Source organism: Carlito syrichta, unplaced genomic scaffold (assembly GCF_000164805.1).
Source record: "Carlito syrichta isolate Samal-C Ts95f unplaced genomic scaffold, Tarsius_syrichta-2.0.1 Scaffold236363, whole genome shotgun sequence".
Taxonomy (NCBI): domain Eukaryota; kingdom Metazoa; phylum Chordata; class Mammalia; order Primates; family Tarsiidae; genus Carlito; species Carlito syrichta.
Genome location: NW_007180459.1, coordinates 123956 through 140170, shown reverse-complemented (window position 1 = coordinate 140170; position 16215 = coordinate 123956). Strand labels below are relative to the sequence as shown.

Here is a 16215-nt window from a genome sequence, read left to right as displayed (position 1 = left end):
AATTATGCCCTCCCAAATTCATATGTTGAAGCCATATCCCCCAGTGTTACTGTACTTAATGCCAAATGATTTTGTCTGATTTTTCCCACAAAACAGATACACTGATTTATACTTTATTTCTCCCTAGTTTTAGCACATAGTTACATGTATAACATTTCATTTACTAGCATAATTATGGGCTTAATAAATATATTTTTATAATTTTTAGTTTTGTTTTTCAATGTAAAGTCCAATAAACCTTTTATTAACTATTAAATGTGAAATTCAGTTCAGGTCTTATCCAAATTAGTTTGTTACAAATTTATGAAAAATGACTGGCTTTCAGTACTTTTTTTTTCTGAGTCAGAGTCTCACTCTGTTGCCCAGGCTGGAGTGCAGTGGCACGCTCACAGCCAACCCAGCATCGACCAGTTGGGCTCAGGTGATCCTTTCACCTCAGCTTTCTCTGTAACTGGACTTACAGGCATGCTCTATGACACTCAGCTAATTTTTTGATATATTGTAGAGATGTGGCCTCACCAAGTTGCCCAGGCTGACCTCAAACCCCTGGGCTCAGGCAATCCTCTCACCTCGGCCTCCCAAAGTGCTGGGATTACAGGTTTGAGCCACCGTACCTGGTTTCTTCATTACTTTTCACACAAAAAATTGAAGCCTCTTTGGTGTGCTTCCCTCTACTTTTATTTCTAAGCCACAGGGTTAATAATCCCAATCTCTCCTTTTCTGATATCTACACTTACAACAGTGATAGTAAAAACCAAAGTACAAACAGTTCCCAACTTAGGATGGTTCAACTCTCTGCCTGTAATCCCATGCCTTGGAAGGCTGAGGTGAGTGGATTGCCTGAGCCCGCAGGTTCGAGATCCGCCTGGGCAAGTTGGTGAAACCTCATCTCTACAATAAATCAAAAAATTAGCCGGGCGTGGTAGTGCGCGCCTGTAATTCCAGTTACTTGGAAGGCTGAGGCGGAAGGATAGCCGGAGCCCAGCAGGTTGAAGCTGCGGTGGCCGGGAGTAGCCACTGCACTCTAGTCTGGGCGACAGAGTGAGACTCCAACACAAAAAAATAAAATATAAAAAAATAAAATAAAACAAAATAAAATTTCTTGACTTTACAATGTGTTTGTTGGGATATTAAATGCATTTTTGATTTACAGTGTTTTGACTTACAATGGGTTTATTGGGTCATAACCTTATTGAAAGTTGAGGAACATGTGTATATTATTTTGTGTTTAATTCCTAAATTTGATTAACCTTCCCACAACTCTTTATTTTGATTGACCCCTGTAGTGAAAATTCAAACTACAAAAACATGCTCTGTGTTCGCCAATGAGATAGTTATTCAGGCTAAATATGAGTCCAATGGGTAAAGATGAAACAAATCTCAGAACAAAACAGAATATTATTTGAGAGCGGATAATCATTACAAGAAAGCATTCACTACATGAATATTTATGGAGCAAACAAATATTGATGACTATTGTGGGGAAATAAAAGTTAATGTTCTGGGAAAATGCTGCTTTGGCAACATTACCAATTCAGTTTGCTATCACAAATTCTTGAAACTATCACCTAAGACCCTTCAAACTGACTTGAGAAGACATCATCCTTCAACCAGCAATCTGAAGCAAGATGTGTAAGAACCTGGAAAATCCTTTCCATTTTCAAAAGCTTCAAGCCTTTCTACACGAAAGGATTTATTATTATTTCTGATACATTCAATCATTTCCCCTGTTTTTTTTCCTGGCACTATGTTGAAAGAATGATTTAAACATTAAGATTTATGTGTCATTTAAAGTAAAGGCAGTCAGTTTGTTCTCACAGAGGTGTGATTTGGCTGCCATCTGGCTAAAGTAATGACTTCTTTCTTGTTTAGTGATAAGGCAATAAGTAAAAAATGGAGGACCAGAGAGCACTATTCCTAAATCAACTCTAAGCAATAGATGAGTGGAACTATTTGTCTATTAAATGTGATAGCAGAGAGGTTAGTGAACATTGGCATTGGTGTGAGATGAACCTGAGTTCCAGTTCTGAAACTACTTACCAGATGTATAGAACTTGACCAAGTATGTGAGTAGCTTCCTCGTCAGTGAAATAGAAACAATAATAGGGTTGTAAAAATTTAATGGGGTAATACACATGAAGTAGTAAGCACAGAATTGAAATAGGCAAGTCAATAAAATTATAGATTATTATGACTATCACTGAAATATTTTATAAGAAATAAGTGAAAGTTAATTTTTCAACTGCCTAACCACTAAATTGTTCTAAAACTATGATATGAAGAAAATTTGCATCAACATCACAATGTGGGTTGCTTGTTAAAAACACTCACTTCTGACTCCCACCCAATTGTGCTTAATTTTCTGAGTTCTCTTATCTATTGAATCAACAAGTATGTCTGCAAACTTAGCATATGCCAGTCACAATATTGGAAATAAAATTATGAATATGAGACAAGTTCCTTGTTCTTATAGAATTTACATTCTAATGGTGAAGATACAACTAATAAAGGAACAAGGCAATTAACAGACTGTGTTAAATGTTGCATAGTTAACAGGCTGATAATAAAAAATGTGACCTGGAAAGGACACTTTAGATAGGGTGATCAGATGAAACTTTCAGTGAAGATGACATCTGAGATGAGACTTGAAGGGAGAAATCGAGATCACTATGATAAAAGCCAGGGGAAGAACATTCCAGGAAGAAATAATAAAAATCTCAATAGCCTAGAAGTCTGGAAGACTTGGCATGTTGATAAAGGAGATCAATGTAACTGGAATGTAGTGAGAGAGAAGAATGGTATGAGCTGATATTGGATATGTTGGAGAGGAAAGAAATCAAGCCCCACCACACCCCTTGTACCACTCACATTCATTTGCTTCTTTTTGCAAATTCATCCCATCTGCTTCTCCAGGATTATCGTTAGTCTCTTTTTCTAGAGAACTATACTAGGAAAGATTACTAGGATAAACTAAAGGCCCTACCATATTGATGTCTGATGATTGCAACAAATGCTCATTATTGTCCTCTAATACCTATTCTAGGGTCCCCTCAACCTCCGTACTTCTGCTGGTCCATATGGCTTGTTTGGTAAGGTGATCTAGGCCCTTATTCATGAGGAATATGAACTTCTGTTTACCGTATTATCAGGCCATGACTATGGTACTTCATACAGTCAAAACCAAGCGGGCTACAGGGGAATGCTAAATTGTGGATGACCCATTGCATCATCTAGTTGTCAAGCATATTCTTCACATTTCTCATTGGACAAAGTTATGCCCACCCTGCTTCCCTCTGGTCTTCAGAGTCAGTAACCCTTGCCTGCCTGTTTCTTTGCATGGAGAACTCAAAGTAACTGGGTGGCACACATATACTAGGGATCTTTGTTTTTTAGAACACATGATGCAATTTAATTTGAACACTCAAATTACTTACAAATCACCTGAGAAATGAAAAACTGATGACATCGACGATTTTTGAACTGATTGTGCAAACTCTAAAGGAAATGCTTGAAATAAAAATAAATCTAAACTTCAGTTGTATAAATTTTATCAGTTACTAATCTATGTATGGTCTGCTGTGGAACCCCCCTTTTTTTATTTGAGTCTCAAGCCTATAGAACATTGGTCAATGACAGAGCTTAAAAATAGTAGAGTCAAAAGTTCTACTATATAATTTTTGTGTAACATTTGGTGAGGCAAGTCTTGTTCATGTACTGAGGGCTATTGATTCTAAAGAGGTTTTCTATTATGCCATAGTTTTCAGAGACATAATGTTTATTTTGTCATACCTTAGAGTTTAATGAAACCTTTACAGTGTTCCCTAAGGGAAGCACTATCCTTCTCGGATATCTGGAACTCCTGGCCTAACAGAACATGAAGCTGCTGGGCTTGAATTCACGTATGGGGTCACTGGCAATGATGACATTTGGTACTGTTCTGATTTCTACACTTTGGTTCAAGAATCAAGGTATTTGACCTATAGGGGGCATAGTACTATATGATACTCCCTGACGTAGAGCAAGGGTCAGTACACTTTTTCTGTAAAGAGCCAAAATAGTAAATATGTTAGTCTTTGCAGGTCATATGTTCTCTGTTGCATTTACTCAACTCTTCCATTTTAGAGTGAAAGCTGCCATAGACAATATGTAAATGAAAGAAAATGGCTGTGTTCTAATAAAATGTTAATTATAACACATGGCAGACTGGAAGTGGTCTTGAGACTAGTTCGCTGACCCTCTATTTAGAATGAAGAGTGCATCCTGGGAGTTGGGGGTGGGATATCATTCTTGCAGAGTAACAAAATTTAGAGGACACCATGGCTGAATGTAACAAAGGCCATTTCATCACCCTGTTCGATTGGCAGCTTCTGAATAGTGGGCTGTCATGTGACAGACCCATTACTATAGCCCTTTTTTTGTAGGTGGAATTTTTATTCTATTTAATAAGATGTAGAATATCTGGTTATCAGATCAGTGGATTTAATATCCTGTAGCCCCCATGGCCTTGGTGTTGGCCAAGATTATGACAGCAGGAAAGACAAAATGAAATGCTACCATCTCCAGGATAAAAATGATCCTGAGTAATCAAATTATTATCAATTGTCTTGTTACCCTTCTGCTGTATTAGAGATCAGGATTAATATACCTTGCTGGATGTTGGATGTTTAGAAGTGGAAGCAGCTAGGTAGGTTTTGGTAAGTGGGAAAAGATGGGTTGTGTTCAGGCATAGCCTCTATCCTTGCTACTCTGCTTACTCCATTTATGAGCCTACTGCCCCAGCCTGGAGATAGGAGATGATAGATGCTATCTGATACCAGCTGGCCTATAAGTTCAACATGGCACATTTCCTCACCTCAGAACCCCTAGTAACATAAGGTTTTCTCAGCTTTATGGGCCATGCATTGGAGCTGCCGGGTTGTAGCCTGGACCTGCTGCAGACATCTCATCTGTTTTGATCCCTACTAAGAGCAGGCAGCTTTTGTATCACTTGGTAAATGGGTCCAAGAAGTATTCTCAAGTATGTAAAATCTTGCCTCCACGAACCTGATGAGGCCTACAAAGCATTGTGCTACCTTCTAAATGGCAGGTGATATGCATTGTAATCGTTTTTTCCTTACTTTGGAGGGGATTTATAGGCATGCCCCTGGTCACTATGAAATTCACTGATGTGGCAGTTCCCTGAATTTTCACAGGGTGTATCTTCCACCTCTGGAGTATACACGACTTACCAAGGAGCACTTCTATCTTGTCAAGTCCTCCAACATGCTTGCCACTTTGTGCTCATTTGTTCCAATTAACATTAGGCATCAATATGGTGAACCAATGTCCTATCTTGCAGAACAGTGAGATGATTGAGGTCTCTTAAAACTATAATTCTGAAAGAGGTTGGAGAGTTAACATAACCTGGGCCAAAACTGTATTCAGTATTGTCTGTTCCCTGTGAATGAAAACTGGTTTTAATTTTCCTTCTTGACAGAGATAGAAAATAACACATCTGCCAAATAAGTGACTGCATACCATTTACCTGAATCTGTGTTAATCTGCTCTTGCAATAATACCACACCTGGCAGAGCAGCTGCCATTGGGGCTAGTATTTTGCTGAGTTTTCAGTAGTGTAACTGCCATCTAGCAGAATCCAAACGTTTTCACAGGAGCCAGACTGGTAAATTAAATGACAAGAACTATCATCTCTGCCTCCGTTAACTCTTAATCTCTACCATTATTTCTGGAATTCAATATTGTTTATTTATCATCTTGACTGGGCATGGGGTGAGCAGCTTCGATTACTTTGTAATCTTCCACACTGTGGTAGCATTTATTCCACAGGCCAGGGAACCATTGTGGGAGTTGTACCTATAACCAATTACATGTTTGGCAGTAGGGATAAGAACCTATTGTTGGCCATCACTGGGCCAGAGCTCCATTTATTACTTTGACATCTTAATCTCCATTCTAACAATGAAGTCCATGGCAAATGTTTCAGGCGTCTGAGTATCAGTGTTGACTCAGACTCCATGTCCAAGAGAAATATCTGAAGATTCCTCCTTCCCCAGTATGGTTTCATGAATAAATGGCTATCAGTTGGGGAAGAACAGGGGGAATTATCACCATCTATATTTACCATGGAGTTGCAGAGCACTTTGACATGTGGACCTAGCCTCTCCTTCAGTCAGCAAATTCTGGGTCTGAGATTGGGCTCAGATCTGGGAACTGGGCCAGAAATTGTCACATTTTATTGGGGCAGGTGGTCTCCCCCTCCTAATCATTAATTTTTCTTTTATTGGTCATATAAATTAAGCAATATTCAAGCTTATTGCCTGTTTCTCTTCCCCCCAGGAATATTGTGTTCTGTTAATAATGTCATAGCTCTCTGCAGGTCAGACCCTGAGTTGTCACTCTAGATTTGTTATAGTAACTGTGAACTGCTTGCTTCTGATGATTAAGCAGCTGCCATCCTTCACTGCCAATTGCATTTCTGTAATAGCATCTTCTCCCATCACTCCTGGTCTGCAAAGGAAAGCCACCACTGAGCTTCCCAGTGACACTGGTATCCTTCTCACTGGTACAATCCTTGTTGCCTTGGCACACAGAGTGTCTTCCTAGCCCTTCCCCAAAACACTGTCAGCTGGTAGGTTTTCCAGCAGTATGTAGTATATACCTTCAAGCATGTTCACTTCTTTCTGCCTATTAATTCTTGATCTCTCCCTCAGCTGTTTGTCACTGTAGTTCTAGTATTTTTACTTCATTTAAGGCAGGTCCTTTTTTTCCCGAGCATCCAACAAACATCTTAGCAGTATGTTGACACTTTCTCCCAGTGTCTTGCCAAGGAGTAAAATCTTTTGTCCCAGGAGAGCACCACATAAACTCTCATTTATCCAGCTTTAGTTCTGTCCCATTGACCCACCACCTCAGGACAAATACTATAAAAACTTTCTTGGCTTCTGCTAATGTTTGGTGAGGAGCTTCTACCTTCCTTTTCGTGTATATTCCTTTTCCTTTTATAGCAGCACTTCCCTGGCTGGGTTATATTATAAATTGATTCTATATGCTGGTCTGGTGATCAGGAGAGGAGGAGGGGACAGATCCTGAGAGGGTGCATATTATCTTGCAAAACAGAGGGGGGAAGCACTAGCCTTTAACAGGGACGTGTGGGTCACTTCTGCAGGCTCAAAGGGATGGGGTATAGGAATTCAAGGTTTTTGTTCATTTGACTCATAATAGCTACATCTGTAAAGTCAGAATTCCTTCAGGATGCCTTCCTAAGAAGTTTTCCATCTTGGCATGTCAGATTTGCCACAGTTGAGATATCGAGTTTCTCTGGAACTCTACTACTCTTGCAAAGTTCTTGTCTTCCCTTCTAACTTCAAGAGTTGAGAGTCTCTTTCGTGCTACCAAGAAGGTCCTATGCCTTTCAGGCCTCACATTAAATTAATTTTTAACTGCTGTCAGTATCTTAATATCTTTCTTAAATGACCCAGTAGCACCGAGCAAAGGTTGTCTGATGCCACAGCCCTTGTAATTACTATGTCCTCAGAACCTTTCAAAGATCTAAGATACCCAAGATACTCTCATACTGGTACATTTCCTTGCATTAGTATTCCATTCCAGTTCGCCATTAGTGAAAGTTTTAACAATATCCCACTCCAACATGCTGGGGTCTAAGAGTACTCTACCCACCATCAGTGATAGATCCTCATCAACAGCTGGTCATAGGGAGAATCAACTCCAGACTCACTTTGTAGTCGACTTTCCAGAACCATTCCTGATATCACCTGCTAGAGGACAGGTTCCCTGTGAGAGAGACTCTGAGATGAAAATTTGTATGCAGGAGATTTTTTGGGAGAGTGCTCTTATAAACACCAATAAGGGAAGGGAAAGGAGCTATATTAGACCAAGAAACAATGTGAACTGCAAGACAAACAGAGACCTCTGCCACTCTTCCAAGAAGCTCTGAAGTTGGAAGGTCCCTTCAGAATAGTCCCAAATGGAAGCAATAAGGTTGGTTCATTGTTCCTTCATCGACAAACAGTCACTGGATGCAGACTGTCTTGAGAAAGGAATAAAACCTTGGAAGAGGCGGCTTCCTTCAATCAAGGGCATTTCCCTGATGATAACTCAGCTAAGACCTATTAGTAATTAACACTCCTGTAACCTGGGATAACAAGTGCCCTTGTCCTGACAGGTAGAATCTGGACTACACACCATAGCATCTATTACCTAATAACTATTGAATCTACTTTTCAGTGAGTCTAGAACTCTAGATATCTTTCAAAATCACTCTGGTGGCAAATATACTTGGCTCTAGGAAAGTTCTTGAATGTGTGATCAAGAAGACAAATCTAGTAAATGGGATCTGCCCAAGAAACAGCTCACTCAAGTGTCCAAGAATTTTACATTATTGCAGCTGCCTTCATTGTAATTCACAATTGTTTCCAAAGATCCAAGACAATTACTCACTTATTTCTTCCCAAGAAAATATCTTTCAATTTGACAATTGAGAAAAGAATGTCATAATATTTAGAATAACAGAATGAGCTTGTATGCCTCCAAGAAAGCCAATCCTACAATTGAACTTCTTATTTAACTGATCTTCCTGTGAATGAATGGTCAGCAGAACCAGAACACTCTCACCATCTTCTGAGTTTGATTTATGAGCCTCCGCACATATAACTTTTCAGGACAGCAATTTCTGTTAACCCTTTGTAATCAAGATATTCAGTCAATATTTGTTAAACTACTGTGTGCCTTTAACAGAAACTATACAACATGAAGCTGTGGCAATATCAGTGACTCTCAAAGATAAAGTATGCAATTTCTTTAATGAAGAGTTAATGTGTTTAATGTGACTTTCCTATTTTTCACTATGCATACTTTTAAAATTGGTAAGAGCTCTTATGGTAATCATTGACATCAATTTTCTAGAACAAAAAAATAAAATAAAATAACAAGACTCAGAAGCAAATTTCTTGCTCTACTTCATCATCTGAATTCAGTTCAACTCAGATCTAAATTACTGGAATCTTCAAAGAGAACCGATGAATGCCTAACACTTGCTCTTCTTGATTTCTGATGATACTTGTAGGGCACCTTTACCTGTGAAGGAAGAAGAAAATAGTTGTGGATTGCAGTCAATCATTCAAGCATGTGAGAGAGTTGGTCACAAGACTGAGCAAAAAACTAACATTTTAGCTGTCAGCAATGTAAATACTTTTCAGAATGCTAAATATGAAGATTTAACCTAAATGCTATTTAAATAAATCAATTTGTATAAAGCATACATAAGGAAATAAGTAATTATGAGTATGTGAATCCACTTTAAATTGTTTATAAATAATGAACAGCTCAGAGAGTCTGGTTTTATATACAATGCATTCTTCCCTTGGTGCTTACAGTGTATTTAGGAAAATGGAAATGTATTACAGCTGGAGAGTCAGTGAGCTGATCTATGCCAATGCTTTAGACTTTTCTTCTCCATTCCATATTCCTAGGAAACACTTAAGACTATACAGAAATTTCAACCTTTCCTGGACACAAAGCAAGCTCGGAATGGGACTTCCTGGCTTCCTTCTGTACAGAAGAGGCACTGAAAATTTTCCTTATCACTATGCAAGCAATACCACCACTTGTTAAAATTCTATGAAGTTGGTGTTATTATCACCATTTCATAGGTAAAGATTCTGAGACACAGAGATGTTAAATGTCTTGCTCCAAGTTACAAAGCTAGTAAGAATGTAGATATAATTCAAGCCTGGGCAGTTTGCTTGAAGAACTTGTGGCTTTAATTACTTGGCAATGTTGACTTCTGCTCACATAATTTATTAATGGTGTTCATAAAATCAGGAGTATTTTAGAAGGAGAAACAGAAACGAAAAATATATAAATCATCCCAATAAGCTGATTACCCCATTTGATCCTGTTTTGTTACCATAGTCAGTCAGCCATCTGCATGTGATTTGCAAATCTTCACAAGAATTATGACTCTCAATGGACCAACAAATGTTTCACACACTTAAAAGAAACTGGATGGATAGTTTTGTTTTTGGTGGTTGCATTAGGGTTTTCCAGAGAAATAGATACAATAGGATACATAAAGACAGAGATAGAAAGAGAGATATTAGAGATTTATCATAGGAATTGGCTCACATAATTATGGAGTCTGAGAAGTTGCATGATCTTTTGTCTGCAGACTAAAGAACCAGGAAAACTGGTGGTATAATTCAGTCCCGGTTCAAAGACCTCAGAACCAGGAGTGTTGATGTTAGAAGGCAGCATAAGAGAAACTCCAGCTCAAACATAGAAAGAGATCTCTCAACAAATTGATGATGACTGCCCACACTGGTGAGAGCCATCTGCTTTACTCAGTACACCAATTCAAATGCTAATCTTTTCCAGAAACACTCTCCCAAATGCATCCAGAAATAATGTTTTACCAGCTACCTGGGCATCTCTTAGCCCAGCCAAGTTGCCATATCAAATTAACCATGATAGTGGTGTTGAAAATAATTAGCCAGACCACTCCTTGCAAAACTCTGAATTATCCCAGTGGCATATTTGATTTGTCAGCTAACTAATCTATTAAGTGAATTATACATGCATATCTATCAGATGTGATTCTTGTAACTCTTTAATTCATTTTTCTTGGCTATTAGGTAAGCAACTAAGACTAAGACACTTGTCATAGTGTCACTAAAGCCTTGCAGTGACTAGCACATAAAAGTCACACAATAAATACTTATGAAGTAGACTGATTTCTAGAAGAGTTACATAGTATAAACTATCAAGCATAATCATACTATGTTGACAACTTGTCAGAATTTATTCTTCTAACAACAGTATAATTAGGCATCTATATCCCTGTGAGATTTATAAAATTTAATATTATTTTTATAAGAAATCCTGAATTATTTGATAGACATTAAATACCATATTGCTGTTTTTTTGTTTCTCTTCATTAAAAAATACTTTTTTCAAATTTATATTGGTCTTTTGTACTTTTCTTTCTGAATCAATTATCATTGTTTATATTTCAGTTGTAGTACTAGTGTGCTTCTTGTTGATTAGTAAGTGCTCTTAATATACTAAAAATTTTAAGTATATGTCATTATTTGCAAATATTTCTCTCCAGGTCAATTCTTGCTCTTACACTGTTTACAATAATTTGGGTGTTTGAAAATATTAAATTTTGTGTAGTAAGGTTTACATTTAATTTTGTAATGATTTCTTAATACTCTTTTGCTTGAAAGGGCATTTTTTATCTGAAGATCGGTTAAGTGGTTACATTTTTCTCATTTTGTAAAGTTTCATTTTTTATTTCTTTCTTACTATTACTTTTGCAACTGAAAATTGAACAGAATAGGTTTAATCATAATCCTTGGTTCATGACACTGTCATTCTTGGTTCATGCACAGCTTGTCTGTATTCAATTATCCATTACTAATTAATAAAATGGATACTGAATCCCATTACCTATTCAGAAATAGTTACAAAAACACTCACTGTCTTGAATTGTATATTTATAATTGTCTTGCTTTGTGAAAATAATCTTAATTATGCATCTATAAATATATGTGTATATGTTCATAAAATCAATATATGTATAGATAAAATTATATGCACATAAATATATACAGGGGTGCCAAAAAATGTATACATATTTTAAGAGGTGTTATCCATGTATTACTTTTTGAAGTTGAATTAAATTATGGTAGCAATAAAGAAGGACAAAATTATGAATTTTGTAGCAACTTGGATGGACTTAGGGGCTATAAGACTGAGTGATCTATCTCAGAAACAAAGAACTGAGCATCACATGTTCTCACTCATAAGTGAACCTTGAACAACTATCATAATATTATAAGAAAGGGATTGGCAGTAGTGGGAAACTGCCATGGGAGGGGGGGCATACCTCATCAACAAGGGTACCTGCATAATGAACGTTTGTATACCTAACCCTGAATTGTACCCCACATATTTAAAATAAAAATTAAAAAATTATGGTAGCAATATAGCTTTAATCAAATGAATGCTATCAGACAGTCAAAGAAAATGGTGGAAGCACATTTTTTTTGGCACCCTCTGTATATACACAAACATATGTATCTATAAATATATATAAATGTAGATGATATATGTATTTGAGCATATTGCTTATTTTTTACCTATACCTTTAAAAAAGCATTATACTTTTATAGTATGTGCTAGCACTCGTTTATTTTGTTACTCAGCATTTTGGCATCAAGATTTAGCCACATCAGATGTGCTCAGTTTCTGCCAAGTGGGTATAAATGGTATCTCATTTGAGTCTTCCCTGAATAAATTTGAACATCTCTTCGTGTGTGTTTATGTGTTTTCTTCTCTGTGATGTATCAGTTCATGTATTTTACCTATTTTTCTACTGAGATGTGTTCTTTTCTTTTCTTATTGTAAGCATTCTTGACATGTTTTTAGGGTAATCCTTTGCTCTCTTTGTATTTCTCAGATGTCTACTATTAGTTTGTACCCTGAAAGCAAAAGTCTTCCAATAAACATAATTTTTAAATTTTAATCCAATTAATGTATTTTTTCTTTTCAACATGCTTGTATTTCTTAGAAAACTCTTTACCTATACTTTTATTTTAAAAATTGAGGTTTTTCTTTTCACACTTAATTACTTAATCTACTTGTAGTTGATTTGTGTGTATGAGCGTGAATATGTGTGTGGTTTGCGATAGAGATCTAAAGTTCCTTTTATTTTAATCTGGAGAACTGATTTTTCAGTTTCCACTTACTGAATAGGTCCTTCTTTTCCCAGTGACTTGTCATTTCACTTCTGTCACACATGAAAGGTCATATATGTGTGTTTATGGGCTCTGGGCACTGTCCCCCTGGTTAATTTGTTTATTTCTGTACTAATATTCCATTTCCTTAATTGCTATTGCTCTATAATAAATATTGATATATGACTGCCCTCCACTTCTTACTTTTCTTACTTAGGTGTGTTTTGACCATTTGTTATTCCATATCAATTTTTAAATAGGCGTGTCATGTTCTGTAGAAAAAGTCTTGCTGGAATTTTTACTGGAGTTACACAGAATGTATAGATAATTTAGGGAAGAATTAACATTCTGACAATAGTGAATATCTCTATCTATATAATATTTCCCAATTTATATGAATTTTCCTTAATGTTTTAGTCAGTAATGTTTTATTAATTTCTATAAATAAACTTGCAAATTTTACTGGGTGCATCCCTAAATTCTTTATAGCTCTTGTTACTTTACAGTGCCCCTTTAAACTCGCAACTTCTAAGTATTATTACTAGCATAAAGAAATGAAAGTGGCCTTTGAATATTAAATTTATATCCAGTCATCTAACTAAAATCTCATGATTTTTAATAATCTGTTGGTGGATTCCATCAGGTCTTTATGTAGACATTCGTATCATTTATAAATAATGACATCTTATTCCCTCTTTCCTAGTCCTTATTTGTTTATTGTAGTAACCAGGACCTCAAATACAATTTTTCATAGAAGTCATGTAGCAAGTGTTATATAGTTGCTGGTTATACAGAGAATGTTTCTAATATTTTCCTATTTTGTATTATGTCAATTTAGATATTTCAGTGAATATCTTTAACAAATTTAGGAAATTCTCATCCAATTTTAGTTTACTAAGAATTTTATTGTTTTTTACATTTATTAAGGTAGTTTTTCAGGTTTTCTCTTTTAATCTACTGATAGGACAAATGATGTTTAACAATTTTTGTGTTATTAAATATTTCTTGAATTCCAGGGACGTACTTAAATTCATCATATATATTATGTGTTTTATACACTATTAGATTTAGTTTGCTAATGTTTTGTTCCGAAATTTTTGCATATATATCCATGGGTATAATGGGTCAATACTTTTCATTTTTTCCTTTGCATTTATCTAGTTTTGGTATCAAGTTTATAATAGTCATAAAATGAAATGAAGACTCTTTCTGGTATTTCTTGACACTGTGAAAGATTTTATATAAGATTAGATGATCTTTTCATTGAAAACTTGTTAGAACACACCTGTAAAGTTATTTAAGACTGGTGTTCTCTCTATGGAAGACTTTCTTGCCAATAGTTAACTGTTTATTCCTACCATAAGATACATACAGCCTAGACAATTGAAACTCACAAGCCATCTCTTAACTCTATTTCATCCAACTTTAAAAACATATTAACTTTATAACTGTCAACACTCTCATAGCAATCAAACAATTTTAACTAAGGATTAAAAGTGTGTTCTTCCCTAAAAGTGTTAAAATAATATAATCTTGTCCACAGTGTATTCATATTTTCCTAAAGACAATGCTAAAAGATCAAGATTACTATTTCTCTTTTCCCAAATTTTCAATACTGTAATCATAGTCGTATCACAGTCAAATATTTGCCCCACTTGCAAAACACTTGTATTGTTATTTACTTGACTTTTCCTCCTTTAAGTCGATATTATTTATTTATTTTTTGCTTTTTGCTGTGAAAAATTCAAACATCGGAAGGAAATTAGTATAATGAACCACAGGTACTCTGTTGACCCATTATCAAATTGTGGAAAATATTGTGTCGGATACATATTAAGTCACTTTTCTCCAATCTCAGGTTATAGTGAAGTTAATACCAGAAATCATTTTCTTTCATTTATAAATATATCAGAATGTATCACTAATATAGTGATTTTTGGCATGGTCTGGTTGACCTCTGGTGATCTCTAAGACCCTTTCAAGGATTTTTTTAAAAATAATAATACTAAGACTCTGGCTGCCTTTTTCTCTCTGTCTTTTCATGAGTAGACTGTGAAGTCTTCTAGAGCTACATGACATGTGATATCAAAAGGACTGACTTCAAAGGAGATATGAGAATCCACCTGTCTTCTACTCTTTAAAGCTCTTAAAGATTTGCAAATAATGCCATTTATTTTTGCTTTGGAAAACATAGTTTTAAAAAAAATATGTTAACATGTAATTGGATTATTAGTATTTTAAATGAATTAATAAATACATACTTTGTTTTAATTTTGAGTTAAATTTTTTAATACATACATAGTAATAAGTATAACCCATTTAAACAAAATAACATTAGGGTTCTCAATAATTTTTTAAAGTATAAGCAACCCTGAAACCAAGAAGTTTGAGACCAAGTGCTCGCATATATAAGCATTTTAAAAATCCATAGCAACAAAACCACCCCCTCAGGCTAAAACAATTTCATAATGTCACTAAATGTCATAATGTCACTAAATACTCTAGCCACTATTCAAATCTCAATTTCTTAGTCACATTTTCTTTTTACAATTTGTCAATTTGCTTGCTTAAATCAGAATTCAAATAAGGTCTATATGTCACAAGACAAGTCCCTTTTAATTTATAAGAACTCTCATCCAAGTTTTGTATTTTTTCAATTTATTTGTTGAAGAGAATAAGTTGTTTTGTTCTGTATATCTTTTATAGTTTGGATTTTGCTGATTACATTCTTGTGGTATCATTTAAACATGATCCTCTGTTCTTCCCATATTTTCTGATACATTATCATTTAGATGTAGAGGCCTGAACAAATTTAGATTTAATTTTTTGACAAAACACCTCATTGTTATTGCGATGAAAGTTTCTTTTCTCTTTTTATGTTACTAGCCATTGATGATCATTACTGAAACCTATTAGTTTTCTAGCAGTTGTAAAATGGTGATGTAATTTTATTATTCATCTTTTCCTTTAAACTAGAATATTTCCATAAGAATACATTTTTCTCTTTAACTATTTATTCCATTTGGGACCATTTTCTTTTGGAATCTAGACAAATTGCAGAAAACTTGCTATTTCTATTTAGTGTCTGTGTAAGCTCTCTCTTAGGAACAAAGCATTTGTGATATTAATCAGAAGATAATCTTCATGCCAGGAACCAATTAAACCAATAGCGAAGAGCTTAATGCTCATCTGTTTGATGATAGTGCAGTTAACTCCTGCAGCTGGAGTGGGACTGGATGGCAGAGAAGCATGGGAAGAAACAATCTTCTCGTAAACTATTATAGGAAGTGTTTTACCTAACACAACCACAGAAAACCTGTGAACTGACAACCATGGCTTATTTCTACTTGTGATTTCACTTTGTTGAAAGCTCCCTTTGTCCCTCAGCTCATGACTGAAAACCTGAAACAGACTCAATTGGGGTGTTATAATGACTTCTTAAAAATTAACCTTCACTATA

At 35.5% G+C, this 16215-nt stretch overlaps 1 long non-coding RNA gene across 1 annotated transcript in view; it reads right to left on the bottom strand.

Annotated features, from left to right (window-relative positions):
• Window positions 1-8816: 8816 nt before the first annotated feature.
• Window positions 8817-16215, bottom strand: part of LOC103253536 — a 113595-nt gene continuing 106196 nt past the window's right edge. Inside the window, exon 2 of the long non-coding RNA XR_503883.1 lies at window positions 8817-9093. This is a non-coding gene — a long non-coding RNA (uncharacterized LOC103253536). The remainder of the gene's footprint in view (window positions 9094-16215) is intronic.